Raw genomic sequence first — 17,921 nt, forward strand, 5'->3', positions numbered from 1 at the left:
TGGACTACGATGACAGTGCTGACCACCCGGCTGGTTGCGGCAATGTAGAGGAGCATGGGCTCTTTCTCAGTCGGCGCCGCCAGGACAGGCGGCGTGGCCAGCATCTTCTTTAGCTCGTGAAAAGCTTGGTTGGCTTGGTCATTCCACTCGAAGTGAGTGGTCTTCTTCATGAGGCGGTAGAGGGGGAGAGCTTTCTCTCCAAGCCGGCTGATGAAGCGGTTCAGGGAGGCCAAGCATCCGGTGAACTTCTGGACGTCTCGAAGTTTGGTGGGAATCGCCATTCTCTCAATGGCCTTGATCTTTACTGGGTTGCATTCGATGCCGCGTTTGGAGACCAGGAAGCCTAGGAGCTGGCCGGCTGGCACTCCGAACACGCATTTCTCGGGGTTGAGCTTGATTTGGAACCGGCGTAGGTTCTCAAATGTTTCCTTGAGGTCTTCCAGCAAGGTGTCGCGCTTCTCCATCTTCACCACAATGTCGTCTACGTAGACGTGGGCATTTCTGCCGAGCTGCTTGAGGAGGCACTTCTGCATGCAACGCTGAAAAGTGGCACCGGCATTTCTCAAGCCGAATGTCATAGTCGGGTAGCAAAAGGCTCCGAATGGCGTGATGAAGGCGGTCTTCAAGCGGTCTGCCGGATCTAACTTTATCTGGTGGTATCCAGAGTAAGCATCCAAGAAACTCAACAGCTCGCATCCGACCGTGGAGTCTATCACTTGATCAATCCTTGGCAGGGCAAAGGGATCTTTGGGGCAGGCCTTGTTGAGGCTCGTGTAGTCTATGCACATGCGCCACTTGTTATTCTTCTTTAACACGAGGACCGGGTTAGCGAGCCATTCTGGAAAGAAAACTTCCATAATGAAGCCGGCCGCCAGAAGCCGGGCTATCTCTTCTCCTACAATCCTTCTCTTCTCCTCTGACAGTCGGCGGAGGGGTTGTTTGACTGGTTTTGCGTCTTCTCGGACGTGTACTTTGTGCTCGGCGAATTCCTTCGGAACACCCGGCATGTCCTTGGGGGACCATGCAAAGATGTCCCGATTCTCACGGAGGAAATCGGCGAGCTCGCCTTCCTATTTGCTGTTTAGGTTTGCCCCAATGACGGCAAACCTTTCTGGGTGCTCGGGGTCAAGAGGTATCTTCTTCGTCTCCTTGGCCGGCTGGAAAGATCCTTGGGCATCATACTCCTTGGGATCGGGGGACAAGGCCGACTGTTTGCCGGCCATGGCCACGACTCGGTCCAACATCTTGTTTTCTTCGGCAATCACAAGGGACTCGGCCAGCTGGCTGCTGGCTGCTGCACACTCGGAGGACTTCTTGTAATCGTCGGCTATGGTGATGACGCCCTTGGTGCTCGGCATCTTCATCTTGAGGTATGCATAGTGGGGAACTGCCATGAACCTGGCCAAGGCAGGTCGGCCAAGCAATGCATGGTAGGGGCTCTCCAGGTCCACCACTTCAAACCAGATCGCTTCTCGGCAGAAATGCTCCTTGTCCCCAAAGAGTACATCAATCTTGATCTTGCCAATGGGGGCGCATGACAGGCCGGGTACAATGCCATGGAACACAGTCCGAGTAGGCATGAGTTGCTTTGCCTTGACGTTCAGCTTCTCCAGGGTGTCACGGTACAGGATGTTGATGCTGCTCCCGCCGTCTATCAGCACGCGGGAGAAACGGGTGGCGCGTCTGTCCGTTGCAAGGGTGGCATCCAGAACCAACGCATAAGAGTCGGGAGATGGCATCGTCTCTGGGTGGTCGGCCCGGCTCCAGCTGATAGGTTTTTCTGACCAGTGCATGTGCTCGGCGGGGTTGGCAGCGACCATGCTGACTTCCTGGTGCTCTCGGCGTTTGCTGCACCGGTCTTCGGGCTGGCTTGTAAAAATGACATAGGCGGCATGCTCGTCGAGGAACTCATCGTGCATGGCTCCGACTGCGGGCCGAGCGGTCGGCAGCTGCGGAGCCGGAGGCGGCGGATCGGCAGGCGGAGGCGGCGCAAGCCCTTCGCCTTTGGAGATTCGGGTGAGCCAGTGGCACTTCCGGGTCGTGTGGTTGGACGGCTTCGCGCCGCTGTGGAACTTGCACGGGGTGTCGAGAGTTTGCTCGTAGGAGAAGGCCGGCTGCCAAGCCGGCCTGCCGCCCTTGGGTTTCTTGGGCGCGGGCCGCCCTTCGGGCCGCCCGTCTTCGACTGTGGCCACCTGCCGACTGGCGGAAGGCGGCACGGGGCCCTTGCACTTGTGGTCATTCTGGTGTGGGCGTCGGCCGGAGTCCCCAGCCGGCGTCTTGGGCGCCGGGTTGAGTACCTTCCCGGACGCGTCTACCCGGAGTTCGGTCTTCATTGAGGAGTCGGCGATGGCGTACTTGTCCGCTATGACCAGAAGCTCGTCGAGGGTAGTCGGCTCGTCGCAGAGGAGCTTGTGCTTGAGGAGGGTGCCTTCTCGGCACCCGGCAGTGAAGTATTCTATGGCTTGCACCTCGTGCACCCCTTCGCAAGAGTTGCGGAGCTCGGCCCAACGCGTGAGGTAGTCGCGAGTAGACTCGGCGGGGCCTTGTACGCACAAGGAGAGATGTCTGGGCTTGGGAGCCCGCTTGTAGGTGTTGGTGAAGTTGCGGACGAAGGCTTCTGTGAAATCTAGCCAGCTGTTGATGCTGTATGGCTTGAGGCTGTTGAGCCAGGTCCGCGCCGTGCCTTGCAGCATGAGGGGCACGTACTTCACGGCAACGCGCCTGTTGCCATTTGCTATGCTAACCGCCGTGGAGTAGTCGATTAACCAATCTTCCGGCTTCACAGAGCCGTTGTACTTGGGCGTGTCTCTTAGGAGCGAGAACCCTTTGGGGAAAGGCTCGTCGCGGATGCGGTGGCCGAAGCAAGGCGGGCCGACATCGTCTTCTTCTTCCAGCGCCAGGGATCACGCCAGGCGGTCGATCCGATGGCGGGCGTCGTTCTCGCCGACTCCTTCGCAGCGACCTAGCCGGCCGCTCAGAGTCGGATGCGCAACAGGCGATGGGGTGGGATATCTCTCTCCACGGGGCCGAGGCGGAGGCGGGTTGCCCCTCCACTCCATGGCCCGGGGGTGGCCTTCTGCGTCTCGCTCGATGGAGATTCGGGTTCGGCTTCGGCTGGCAGCCGGCTCTTTCTCACGCCGCGCGCGGGTTTTACCCGTAGTCGGCGTCTGAGACGTCGCGCCGTGATCTCGGCGCGGGGGAGGGCTTTCCGCGCGGGCGTCGGCTTCGTGCCGCTGCACGGCTGCATCGATTAGCTACTGGATGCGTCGGGTCATGTGGGGGAGTTCTTCGGCCCCCCAGTCCGTCCAGCTCGTCTACGGCCGCCTGGGCGGCGCGCAGGTTCTCGAGTGGAGTGGCGTAGACTGGGCGGTCGACTCCTAACGTGTAGGCGACGACAGCGCCGCGCTGTCGGACAGTGCCGGCCCAGCTGGGCCCGCCTGGGGGCGGCGTGCCAAAGGCGGCGCGGTCGGCTTCGCGTCGGTGGGCCTCAGCGAGGCGTCTCATGGAAACCAACTTCCGGCCCTCCGCGAGGAGGGCGAGGCGGCGAGCCTCCAGTGCTTCAGCGTCGGCATCGGCCGGGAGCGGGATGGACAACTCGTGGATCGCCGTGTGCGGGGCGTCGCGGGCGCTCTCGTCAGAAGCGCCACCGTGGCCGATGACCATCACCTCGGTGGTGACAGCGTCGCCGCCATCGGCCCTGGGAAGCGGTTCGTTGTAGATCATGACGTCGGTGGGGAAAGTGTCGAGTGAGGCCGTGTCGGAGTCGACAGGCATCGGGTCGGTGGAGCCAACCGACTCCAAGTCCACAGCAGGCTCGCCGGAGACGTGGAGCTAGCCGAGGAGGTTGACGAGGTGGTCGGTGCCCGCGTCGGAGGCGAGCTCGTCAGAGATGAGGGTCTTGTCGAGGAGATCGGCGAGGCCGCTCGCTGCGCAGACGTTGGTGACGCCTTGCAGCGCGTCGTGGCAAGCGCCGTCGGGCGTGCCGGGCTGGCTACGCTCGCGGGGGAGGAAGAGGGTTCCCGTCCAGAACAGGTCTCCAGACGACGGTGCACCTGGCCCCACGGTGGGCGCCAAATGTCGGGTGGTAGGTGCGACATATGCCAACGGGTGGCTTATCATTGTGGGAGCCAATAAGACGTCGCCGGTGCCTGGAAGCGGGATGAGGCAAAGACATGCACGCCGGCGAATCTTACCCAGCTTCGGGGCTCTCCGTGGAGATAACACCCCTACTGCTGCTCTGCGGGGTCTCCGCATGATCACTAGATGAACAAGTAGCTACACGATGCTCCGTGAGCTGTTTGGCGCGAGGAGGAAGAAGGCCACTGCTCGCTCTCTCCTCCTCCCTATGTGGTGTCTAAAACTAGCAGGGATCAACCCTTTGCATGGGTGTCCCGGGGGGTTTATATAGGCCTACCCCCGGGGGTACAATGGTAATCCGGCTGGGCGTGGGGCCCAGCCGTCTATGTCTACACTCGCCGGCTTCTGCGCCGGCTGCTGGGGCCCGCCGGCTGGTGGGTCCCGCCGGCTGCCGGCTCCTTGGTCGACAGGCAGGCCCCACTGTCCAGGGCCTTGTCGGTGGCTGGTTACTGTTGCTCAATCCTGGTGACGAGGGCTTTGCTGAGGTGGGCGTGGCTACAGTGCCGCCGTTCGGCGGGTGATCATTGTAGCCTCACCGCGTCTTGTCTCCTTAATGGGGTGTCTCCTTCGAGGGAGGTGGCAAGCCGGCTGTGGGGAGCCGGCTCTGTCTTGGGCCGACTGGGGGAGGCCTGGCCGCCTTCGGGTGTCTCTCTGCCCGAAGGGGCCCACCGCCCATGGGCCGCGCTAGCAGCCCGTCATGGATGACATCAGGGTCAACGTGGCAACAGTGCCGCGCCGGACGGGTCATGGCCACCCGTACGGCTGAAAGTGCGTTATATCGACTAGAGGGGGGTGAATAGGCGATTTTTATGAAAGTCTTCAAAACGTGGAAGTTATGAAGACAAACAGTAGAGATATGCCTATTACTATGCAGTGGAAGTTAGACTACACTAGGCAAGCCATGGTCAAGTATCAACAGAGTGAAAGCACAGTGACAAATAGCTGTAGTGTAATTAGGATCAGGTAGGAAGATACTATGAAGCCAAACAGACCATACACTCACGTTGTGAAGACAAAAGACAGAACAGACATGCAATGACTTCACAATGAGTGAACAATAAGTAAAAGGAAGTGAAGATGAAACCAGTGACTCGTTGAAGACAATGATGTGTTGGACCAGTTCCAGTTGCTGTGACAACTGTACGTCTGGTTGGAGTGGCTAGGTATTTAAACCTTAGGACACACAGTCCCGGACACCCAGTCCTGAACACGGAGCTCAGGACACCAAGTCCTCACCGTATTCTCCTTGAGCTAAGGTCACATAGTCCTCGCCCAATCACTCTGGTAAGTCTTCAAGGTAGACTCCCAAACCTTCACAGACTTCGTTCACTGGCAATCCACAATGTATCTTGGATGCTCTGAACGCGACACCTAACCGTCTGGGGATGCACAGTCCTCAAGTGTAATAAGTCTTCAGATCACACAGACAAGAAGACTTAAGTGATGCCCAATGTTCTCTGGCTCTGGGTGGTTAGGGCTTTATCCTCGCAAGGAATTCTCTCTCTCAAAGGCCTCGAGGTGGGTTGCTCTCAAACGACAAAAGCCGTACTCTCAATCTGAGCAGCCAACCGTTTATGGTTGTAGCGGGTGGGCTCTTTATAGCCACTTGGCAACCCGACCTGATTTGTCCGAAATGACCCTGGGTCACTAAGGAACTAACACGTGTCTCAACGGTCAGATTTCAAACTCTCATGGCAACTTTACTTGGGCTACAAGCAAAGCTGACTTGTCCGGCTCTGGACAAGATTCGCTCTCATTGTCTTCACTCGAAGACATAGGTTTTTGGTTTAGGCATCACTTCAGTCATTCTGACTGGTTCTCCTGGACCCCACTTAACAGTGTGGTGGTTCCTATGACTCAACACAAAAGAAAAAGAACTACGAAAGATCTAAGTCTTCGAGCTCCATAGGCTTCATAACGTGTCTTCTTTTGTCATAGTCTTCAATGTGAATATCTTCATATACCACCTTTGGCTTCAATGTCTTCATACATTTTTAGGGGTCATCTCTGGTAGTAAAACCGAATCAATGAGGGACTTCTACCTGTGTTATCCTGCAATTCTTACAAACACATTAGTCCCTCAACTAGGTTTGTCGTCAATACTCCAAAACCAACTAGGGGTGGCACTAGATGCACTTACAATCTCCCCCTTTTTGGTGATTGATGACAAACTAGTTGAAGTTTTCAACGGGGAATATAGTCTGTGAAATTGTAAAGGATAAGGAATTGTCTTCATAAGTTGCAAGGGCTCCCCCTGAAGATGTACATATAAGTTAATTTGCTTTTGGAATGCAAATGCACATGGCAGGTTGTACTTGTGGAGATCCACTTCACCTTATGATGACAATCCACTATGCATGTGAAGGTATATGAAGATAATGACATGCATAATTGAAAATGGACGTCTGCAGAATGAGATAAGTGCGGAATTTATCGTCGCACATGCGGAATTTATCTTCGCAAAACAGGGTGGCAAACAAGTAGCAGACGACCATCTGGTTTAAGTGTTACAACTCATAAGAACCAAATGTAGCAAAAACGAGAGTTGTAAGCACGAAGCAAAATATAAGGCACCCGCCCATATGAACCCGCTTTGAAGACTATCAATCTCATATGCTTCTCCCCCTTTTGTCAGTAATGACCAAAAAGGTTTGAAGACATAGAGCCTCTACTCATTCCCATGAGGAGTAGATGAAGTAGCAGGGTTGTTGGCGTTGTTTGGCGGTGCAGAAGAGCTTCGAGGTGCTGAAGCAGGTGGCGGTGAGGTAGCATCGTCTTCCTCCTTAATGATTCTGGCAGTGACTGTGGCAGCAGAGGAAGAAAACTCAGAGTCTTCAAGAGATGGGGTCCCCAGCAGCACAGCTCTTCGAGGAGGTGTGGATTCAAACTTGAATCTCTCAGTGAAGCCATCCTCTTGAAGATCAGCTTCAGAAAGCATCATCGTTAGCCCTTTCCATGTGCGGCGATAGGTTTCATGGGCAACGAAAGCGTTCTTGGTGGCAAGATTTCGGATGCGATTTACATCCACCAAGAGGCTTTTCATCTGTCTCTTCAACCAGTCATGATGCCTATCCTGCTTTTGATGAAGGGCCACAAGAAGCTCTCGGTCGTTGAGAACACGAGTGCGCTTCTTGGGTCTTGAAGCAGTGGCACTGTCGGTGGCTTCAGTTGAAGCAGGGTGTGGTGCACGTATAGTGCCAGCCAAAGGATACACCCTGGAGATGGCTTCAACACCTTCAACGTTTTGAGTGAAGCTCTGGTGTTCTGCATTCTGAAGACTCAGAGGTTGCTTGGCAGGTTCAGGATAGATGGCTTCAGCAGAGGTATCCACATCAGGCAAGAAGATCCGATGGTTGTGGGCTGAGGGCTGATACGAGATGGCAGAGTGAAGTTTGATCAGCCTCATTATCCAAGGAGCATAGAACTTTAGACCAAACAGATCTGAGCCTGACGCAGCTAGTTGGCGTATGAAGAAATCCTGTGCGTTGAAGCATTTGCCATGAAGGATACAGAATATCAGAGTCTTCATTGCACCCTCGATCTTGGCATTTGGAGAGTGTCCTTTAATGGGCCAGAGAGTCCGCCGGATGATGTGATAGATGGTCCTGGGCAGGTACTCAAGGTCTTCAACGAAGAACTCTGTGGGATAAGGAGCATCGTGGGGCAATGGCTTCATCATGGAGAGCATCTGACTCATATTCGGTTCAGCCCTCTGAAATATGCTCTCAATAGCTTCAGTGTGTAGCTGACAGCCTTGCTCGAAGAATTCGCCTGGAGTGGGCAGGCCAGTGAGCTCAATGATATCAAATGCATTGGCTTCATGATGAACGTTGCCGGTCATCCACTCCAGGACCCAAGTCTTCGGATCTCTATTGTATCCTTTGATGTGTAGTGTGGCATAGAATTGTAGCAGGAGCTCTTCGTTCCAATTCTCTTCATCAGTAATGAACTGTAGCAGACCCACTTGTTTGAAGCAATCCAACGCTTCCTCTAGATAGGGCAGACCAGCAATAGCTTCAACTTCAAGGCGCTTGTGCGGGAAAATGCGACCTTGGTTGTACAGTATGCAAGAGTAGTAGCTGCGCTGAGGATAGCTCCAGAACCTATCTGATGAAATCCTTTCCCTTGAATAGGGGTTCTTGGAGCTATTGAAGAAAGTATTATCTTCCCTGAAGCCATTGATGTTGAAGGAGCCAGGTGCTGATGCAGGACCTGGAAACCTTGGCAGTCTGGGGATTGGCTTCTGGACCTGAGGCCTGTGCTCAACATGATAGTTGAATTGGGGACCTGCAGCAGACTCAGGAACAGAAGTTGTGGGTTCAGTGGCTTCGCTGTCTTCTGAAGCTTTTGCTGGGGAGGGCTCCACATTAGCTTCGTTGTTGGTTGTGGCAGCCTCAAGATTTTCATCCTCCGCTTGACTAGCTGGAGGGTCGGTCACAAGCACGTTCTCCTGGAGAACTGCTTCTTGGTGGAGCATAGGAGTGGGCTCTTGTGGTGCTTCTTCTGAGGCTGATGCAGCCGGAATGTCTTCAGCATAGACTTGAGGCCTTGGACCTTTGCGAAGCCTGCGGAACGCAGACGACACCTGTGGGGTTGGAGTGGGCTCGGCCTCATAGTCTTCTTCCTCTTGAGGGCGATCCGCCCATGGAGCATCCTGTGCAATTGGCGTCAGTGGACGACCAATGCTGATGAGTTCGCTATGTTCTAACTGAGGAAGGGCTGCATCATCTTCTACATTGTCACGATGACCAATGTCTTCAGCAGCGATGGGATCAGCTGCTGGAATGTCTTCAGGAACAGGAGCCTCTGTGGAAGCAGGCTCATGCACCGTCAGTTAACGTTCTACGTCAGGGTGAACCATAGAAATAGGTTCAACTATCAAGGGCTCTGTGGGAGCAGCCCGAGATTTCTTGGTCTTTCTCTTTTTCTTGCTAGGGGCAGTAGGAGAGGCTTCAGAGCTTTTCCTCTTCCTGGCTTCAGCCTCAGCAGTTCTTGTCTTCTTGAGCTCTGAAGCTGTTGATCGGCTCTTTGGCTTCGAGCCAGTCGTTGCAGTTGGGAAGACAAGTGGAACTGCTTCCTGCCTTGGTGCCTGTGGTTCAGCTGGAACAGTCTTCTTCTTTTTCTTTGCGGCCATCTTGGGGTCGATGCTAGGACGCCCAAGTGCCTTGCGCTTCTCAGCCTCATTGTAGGCTTGCACACATCTGTCCGCCAGAGACTTCATCCGCTCACGTGAACCCTGAGCTTCTGCATGCTTCTTCAGAAAGTTTTCCTTTAGCTCATTCAACATGATCTTGAAGCTCTTCACTTCTTGCACGCTGAGCTTGGCCATATTCTTCTTGAACTGAGCCTTTTCATGATCAATTTTCTGCTTCAGTTCAACAATGCGCTGGGCAATGGCAAGTTCTGAAGCAATAGCGCCTTGGAAGGCGACGCTGAGGCCAACGGGCAGCTGTAGATCTTCAAAGCTGATGTTTGGTGTGGCAAACCACTCGTTAATGAAGTTGTGGCTGATGGCGACATCAAAGAGAGGCAGATTGTTGAAGATTTCTGCTTCTTCTTTGCTCTTGATGAGTTGCTCAAGAGCGTAATCTCCAAGATCTTCATCACTTGACAGATCAATGGCTTCACTGCGCAGGATGGCAGCAGCTGTGAGCTCTTTCCCAGTGTGAGACAGAGGCATCTTGGCCTTCTGGTGCCTTGAGACGCGTGATAAGTCTTCAGACTACACACTGTCTTCAGGAGGTGCAGTCGCCAATGGCTTCGCCTTTGAGATTTTTGGTGAAGGGGCTGGCTTTGAAGCTTTTGGCTTCTTCATCTGCTTCGGCTTCGGCACTGCAGGCACTGCAGGCGCTTCATCAGACTCAGTATCAGCTACAGGCTCATTCACTGCAGTCCCTTGAACCAAGATGTAGGTGATGAGGCCTTCAAGGTTGGCATACGGACCGATGACATTGGGTTCTGCTTCTCGTGTGCCATCTGCCCTTGGTGCTGAGGGACCAAGGTTGAAGTCTAACCCAAATTTCTTCTTGTTCTGCTTTGCTGAGTTTTGGGCAAACTGGAAGTTACGCTTGAATAGATTGTCATCACGACACTAGAGTAGTGACGACGGATGGGCATCATCAGGCAGTGGCCCACGAACCATGCATGGATAGAAGCTTTGGGCAATAGCTTGATCTCTGGACCTGGGTACAAGGTTCTAGTATAAGATGTCTCCCCATGGTCTTTTGATGGCACTTTTCTCAGCATACTCTTGGGTTGTGAAGCGGTATTTGAACCATTGTTCTGCCCAATAGCGTCGAATCCATTGGATTCGGGTCTTGCGCTGCCCATAATTCTCTTCAGGATCTGTTTTATACATTTCTGCCAGTTCATCAGGCAGATCTTTGGATGTTCCTCCACGTCGCTGTCTGCCCCCCTTCCTTGCTGCTGTTTCTGAAGCCATAAACCTTAACTTGGAAGGCTTCAAGACATTCAAAGGCTTCAAAGGCTTTCTTTTGCTGGAGCAACAGGAACTGGCTTCAGGAGAATTTATGTGATGTTGTAGGAATTCTGCAAATGAATGCAGACTATGAGAACCAAAGGATTCTCCCACGGACATGTACCTGTGACAGCATAAAGGTGTGAGGGAAGGGGAAGAGGTCATATGCATTCTCAGAAGATTTTGAAGATAAATCAGTTTAGAAGACATTGACCTCATCGTGCGAAGACATTCACTCATAGACAAGAAGTTGGTTCCAGATTTGTACGAATCCAGAGATCAGTACAAGTGAGGAATCTAACTACTTTTTGAAGCACAAGTGAATATTCTAGGCATGTTATGAGATGCAGTTTGAGAGAGATCTAGTTTGTGTGAGCAGAAACTGCTTGTGGTAGAAAGTGACAGATCAATAGGATCAACGGTGCTGTAAAAAGGCAGTTTTATTTACCACACTGAGAACTGCTAGACGGAGCGAGAGATGAGGTCGAGCAGTTCACTCGTCCGTGCCCTAACTTGGAGATGGAGGAGACCTACGGCGCCGGCGGAGAGGACGATGTCCGCGGTCGGCGTGAAGACGGCGTCGGAGAGGTTGCGGCAGCGAAGCGCTTTGTCGCCGGCGTCGTCGAGAGCTAACGGTGGCGCTAGGGTTCGTGCGAGGGTGGAAGAAGAGATAGTTACCGCTGTGAGTGTGTATTTATAGGCACAGGGGCGGCACTGTGCTATTACACAGGTGCCCCTGGCGATTCGCATCTGAGGAACGCGTGGCCAGTTTGCGGAAGTTTGGGGTTTGTTCCACGTCCCACGCACGCCTGGATTGTCGGGTGGTCGTTCCTGCTTCTCCGGATTTTATGTGGAGGAATGAGCATTGAAAATGGTCTTTATGGTTGTCTCTATATCTTCTGCTGACAAGGACGCAGTGAAGACATTCGACAGTTTCAATAGAATGCATATGACTTGGAGAGATAGAGTTTGAGATAGACAGCATAGAGAAGTTGGGGTCCGATCACATTCACTTAGTTCAAAAACATTCAACACGAAGATATAGCTATAAGTGAATGCTATAGAGGACAGAACACTAGCATATATATATATATATATAATCAACATAGTGAAGATAATCATGAAAATATGTTGAGTTCGAAGCCAAACCAAATGTGAAGACATTGCAAGGTAACGCCATGAGTGAAACACTTCAAAATAGAACGTTTGGTGGTGGCGTTACCCACTGTATAGGAAGTATTAGACCCAGACACGGCGCACAATTATCGTGGCGCTCCGAAGTCAAATTCCACATTAATGTATTCACACTTAGAATGTATGTCTTCATTGATTGAAGATATACTTTACTTTGTGTGTTGCACATCTAAGTCATCATATGCATAAGTGTTAGGATGTGTGCCTGATCACAGGACATTTGAGGATTCCAGGATATTTAGCTCACACCGTAACTTGCAAAACCTCTTCTCATCCAAGGGCTTGGTGAAGATATCTGCCAATTGCTCTTCAGTGTTGACGTGTATGATATCAATGTCTTCCTTCACAACATGATCACTGAGAAAGTGATGACGAATTTCAATGTGCTTTGTCTTCGAGTGCTGAACTGGGTTGTTGGCAATCTTGATGGCGCTTTCGTTGTCGCAGTAAAGTGGCACTTGCTTCAGATGAATGCCATAGTCCTTGAGTGTTTGCTTCATCCACAGAAGCTGAGCGCAGCAAGATCCAGCAGCAATGTATTCAGATTCAGCAGTGGAGAGAGATACACAGTTCTGCTTCTTTGAAGACCAACATACAAGTGATCGTCCCAGAAAGTGACATGTGCCTGATGTAGACTTGCGATCAACTTTGTCACCAGCATAATCAGCATCCGAGAATCCAACCAAATCAAACTCTGAGCCCTTTGGATACCATAATCCTAGAGTTGGGGTGTGAGCCAAATATCAAAGAATTCGCTTCACAGCTAAGTGATGCGACTCCTTTGGTGCCGCTTGAAATCGAGCACACATGCAAACACTAAGCATAATATCTGGCCTAGATGCACATAAATAAAGCAAAGAACCAATCATGGAGCGGTATACCTTTTGATTGAACTCTTTACCATTGTCGTCAGGACCCAGATGATGTTTGGCTGGCATTGGTGTTGTGAAGCCTTTGCAGTCTTGCATACCGAACTTCTTCAGGCAATCTTTGAGATACTTCTCTTGAGATATGAAGATGCCATTGCATTGTTGTCGTATTTGAAGACCAAGGAAGAACTTCAACTCTCCCATCATGGACATCTGATATTGCTCTTGCATCATATATCCAAACTCTTCACTGTACTTCTGATTGGTGCAGCCGAAGATAATGTCATCCACATATATTTGGCACACAAACAGTTCACCATCATATGTCTTCATGAAAAGAGTGGGATCTAGGGAACCAGGTATGAAGCCTTTGCTCTTCAGGAAGTATTTGAGTATGTCATACCAAGCCCTGGGGGCTTGTTTGAGGCCATACAGCGCCTTGTTGAGCTTGTATACCATGTCAGGATGTTTTGGATTTTCAAAGCCAGGCGGTTGTGCAACATACACTTCTTCTTCAATCTTGCCATTGAGAAAGGCACTCTTCACATCCATTTGATATAGAAGAATCTTATGATGATTTTGCATAGGCCAGCAGTATGCGTATGGCTTCAAGCCTAGCCACAGGAGCAAATGTTTCATCGAAGTCAATGCCTTCCACTTGAGTATATCCTTGAGCAATGAGACGAGCTTTGTTTCTGACAACTTGACCATGCTCATCTTGCTTGTTGCGGTATATCCATTTGGTGCCTATTATATTGTGCTTCTATGGATCAGGACGCTTAACCAGTTCCCATACATTATTCAGCTCAAACTGTTGAAGCTCTTCTTGCATAGCTTGAACCCATTCAGGTTCCATGAAGGCTTCTTCAACTTTCTTGGGTTCTGATATTGAGACGAATGCGAAGTGCCCACAGAAATTTGCTAGCTGAGTTGCCCTTGAACGAGTGAGTGGACCAGGTGCATTGATGCTGTCAATTATTCTGTCAATCTGCACTTCATTGGCAACACGAGGATGTACAGGGCGAAGACTTTGCTCTTGCTGATCTGTGTTGTTGTTGGGAGGAATGTCTTCAGGCTGAGCATTGTCTTCATGTTGATCAGGTGCTGAGATGATAAGTTCTTCTTCAGGATGAGCTTCAGAAGGTATAATCTCTCCAGTCCCCATTAGCTTGATTGATTCACTAGCTGGAATTTCATTTAGCACATTTGGCAGTTGCTCTCTTTGTGAACCATTTGTCTCATCGAACCGCACATCCACTGTTTCAACCACTTTGTAATGAAAGAGATTGAAGACTCTATAGGAGTGCGAATCCTTTCCATATCCAAGCATAAAACCCTCATGTGCTTTTGGTGCAAACTTTGAGGTGTGGTGTGGGTCCTTGATCCAGCACCTTGCGCCAAATACTCTGAAATAACTGACATTTGGCTTCTTGCCAGTTAGGAGTTCATAAGATGTCTCTTCGCTTCAGGGTGGCTTCAGCCAGTATGATAGTCGGCCCATCTCAATACAACTCTCGCTCGTAGTTGAAGAAGCGCTGCTGTGAAGCATCCGAACCTGATCTATCGCAAAGTCTCTGCATATGTCGTCACTAAGGCTTCAGATCGCGAGAATTTACCGATGAGAGATGAGGTCTTGATATTGCAAGTACTAGTACTTGGAAGTCTAGGCACATACATCAATGCGGCAAGGTATCCTATACATGCGTCTGATACGGACTCAGACGATCGCAGTTACTGCTCAGTCCTTATGGAAGCTTGAGAGGACTAGCAGAAGGCTATGGAGGAAATGGTTTGGTGATCTCGTGTCGTTGTTACGTCGAGAGCTCTAGATGAACTCTAAGTGAGTATGATGTTGTACCGTGCTCCTCGTGAGTAATATCCGTAGTGATAGTAAGTATAGCATGCGCGCTGTTCTTGCGAACTGTCTCACGTACCCAACAACATTGCAGACTGTCTTCGAGTGATGTGCTTTATATACAGATGTCGCCACAGTGAGATTAGTTACGAGTGTTCTTTGCTCTTTGCTTGCTGCGCGACAAGCTACGATACACATATACATATACATTCCTGTCCGACACATATACGAGTGCATAGTTGGTAAAGAACTTATGTCGCACACACGCGCCCGATATATAGATTGTATTCATACCCGACTAACCTTGCATAATCTAATCTTATGAACTGATTAGCCATATAAGGCATAAGCCCTTCGAAGCAAGCATTCATGCGTATCATTCGGAGTGCGAAGTCTAGAGTAGGAAGGTTGCCAGTGAGTTCAGAGTGAGGTAGCAGCGAGACAAGAACCTCATCCTGAAAGGCTATGTGTGTCTCTCGACAAGGAACAATGCAAATCATCCCACTGCCATGGCATTTGTGGAGGTCGGTGAGATACGCGTTGTTCTCAGACTGATTGTGCTGTTACTGCAGTGGATCTGTTGCTCCCGTCAAGTCATGAAATAATTCTTTTCCCTGATCTTCTGTCAGGAGCACCGCACAAGTTGATCTTTCTGACGACGGCCCTCGATGCCTCGACCCAAACGTGGTGTGTCATTCATGACAGAACATGCTGGATATGAAGGCCGTGGAAGATCGACTCATCGTATATCTTCTTCGAGCAGATGACAGAGCGAACTAGATAGCGAGCGCTTGGTGACGGTCGACTGCAGCATGCCCAGAATCCGTTGGTGAATGGCGCCCTATCATTGCCAGCATCACATGAAATGCTGTTGGCTCTCACGAAGTTACTTGCAAAACCTCAGTAGACCCTGATCTGTTGATGAATTCGTGTCACACATATACAAATTCATGCTTCTTCGGCATGACCTGCTCCAAACACTAGCGCAGCTGTGACAATAACTCTTATTAGGATTTCGTATAGCACGATACTATATGCACGAAACATTTCTAACTAAAGCTCGGGATGCCGTGAGAACTCACAGCGAAGCGAATTAAGTAGAGCGACATAGTTAAGTTGCAGAGGCGCGATTGGAGAGATTCTATTACGAACATGAGCATCTACATCTCGGACGACTTAGAGTGATGCCGGAGTGGATATCCTTGAACTAGTGCAGCATACTCGAGTCCCTACCTAGAATCTACTCAAGAGGACACTTACTAAGAATGGTTTACTCACAGCAATAAAAGAATTTTCTAGAGTCTCGCATGGCAGAAATGTGGAGTTGCTTCTTTGCTCTTCCGAGATGAAATTGCGTCTTATGCCTGCATGACACACATGGAGCTAGTATGGCCACATGACAACCAATCTTGCAGAGGTGTATAACTTTGTGCTGAGAGGGAATAGAGCATTGCCACTCACAGCTATTGTGGAGGCTGTATGCCATGGCACTTTGAGATATTTCAGAGAAAGGCATGAGTTAGCAAAGAAGCATATTGAAGATAATCAGAACACACCTTACTGTAGCTGTGTCATGGAATATATGGCAAAGAAGATAGAGAAAGTAAAGAAGCACACTGTCAGACTCATAGGGAATCAAGAAAGGAGGTATGAGGTTTAGCTTCCTACCGATGGTTTTGGTTCTGCAAATGAGGTGAAGACACACGAGGTAAAAATTGGAACGGAATTTTATCCAACGTGTGAGTGTACATGCAACAAATCGAAAGTTGCACACTCCGACGTATACAGTTGAGCTCCTTTGCGATAGTAGATTGTAGCTCTGCTTCTGTGTCAGCCTATTCATCAGTTGGATGCTATAGGTTGAGTCCTGTTAGTTTGCCAGTCATATTTACACCCACTGTCAATAATCTCATTCTGAAGATCGCTGGTGTCGTACCCTACAGTGCAGTTAGGGGGATAGGCTTCACGAAGAGAATTGTGAAGCAAAAACATTTGACGAACCAGTGGGTTATGAAAAACTTAGATCGATTAGGACTAGATAGGGAGAGTAGCAAGTCGATTCAGGAAACAAAGTACATAGTAAACTATTCGAGTGCATTCGGGCATGTTATAGTAGGTTGCGACACCTACACAGCAGCATCTCTCAAAGGACCTTCGGTCCGAACTAGCTAGAATTAGCTGCAGCAAAACGAATTTAGGGTTCTCCTGCTGGCGAGACCTTCCCCAGTGCGCGAAAGAAGCGAATGATAGAGGCACTCTTAAGCTCTACGCAGACCTATCTGGTCTGGAGCCACAAGCCGGATGACTAGTAAGTGCATATGATAGTCTAAGATGCGCTAGCATTCTTGGGACAAGGCTATTTTGAGTGTTGTGACAGCCTAGCACACAGCACTAGGTATGAGCAGTATCAATGAGTGACTCTCCACAGAGTACAGACATGGAATTATAATATAGTAAGTATGCTTCCAGTCGAAACATCGGACGAGTATGACTTGCACAACCAGTCCTCGTCATACTCTGAGTCTGCGACAACAGGCAAGCAAGAGCGGACGTGTGCACGTGATGGTAGTTCTCCCTGCAAGAACATTCCGAGTGTAGTGTGACTCAGCGGTGAGTCTGCTGTTATGAAGCCTTTGGACCTAATGAAGCCTGTTGGTCTGAGGCGTTAGTGATATACTATACTAAGATGTACACAAGCTATGATGATCATGATAGAGCACGATATGCAGCGTAGCTGATAAAATATATATTATATTCGATCAACTTTATGTTCGTATACTCTCTTGATACTTTTCTTATAGGCTCGCTCAGCTACTCGTTCTACATCTGTTAACCTATGTCGTTAGTACCACTATGTATTTAATATGTAAATCACTGACGCTAATAGCTATTTTCTACCAGTTACATAATTCTATTAATTCAGGCTATCGTATTAGTCTCATAGTCATTGTTAACTCAGTACATACTGATGTTCTTTATTATTGAGCACTCTATAAGTGAGTGTTGTCTTGCATAAGTTTTTAGGCGCACAGAGAGTAATATGTCTATTCGGTATACCCTCGGCCCTCGTATGGCTTTACCTATTGTCAGCAGCCTCCATTAGCTTCGGTTTGATATAGGATAAGCACCGGGGCCGCCCTTAACGGAAGGTACGCTGCTCAGGTTCCGGCAAACAAACCTTATGAACGCATCGTGTTGTGCCATCGTTTATTTTCGTACTCCTCACTCCAACCCAGGACTAACCTGCCTCGTTTCTCGTAGAGCGATGATTACTGGTGTGCAGTAATCGTATCGGCTTGCGCAGGATCATACATGCATAGGATGGACCTTAGATGGTCCTATATCTGTACTATATATATGTGTGAGACAATCTCCTGTCTAGCATAAT

The sequence above is a fragment of the Triticum urartu genome, chromosome 4, assembly GCF_003073215.2.
Source record: "Triticum urartu cultivar G1812 chromosome 4, Tu2.1, whole genome shotgun sequence".
Lineage (NCBI taxonomy): Eukaryota > Viridiplantae > Streptophyta > Magnoliopsida > Poales > Poaceae > Triticum > Triticum urartu.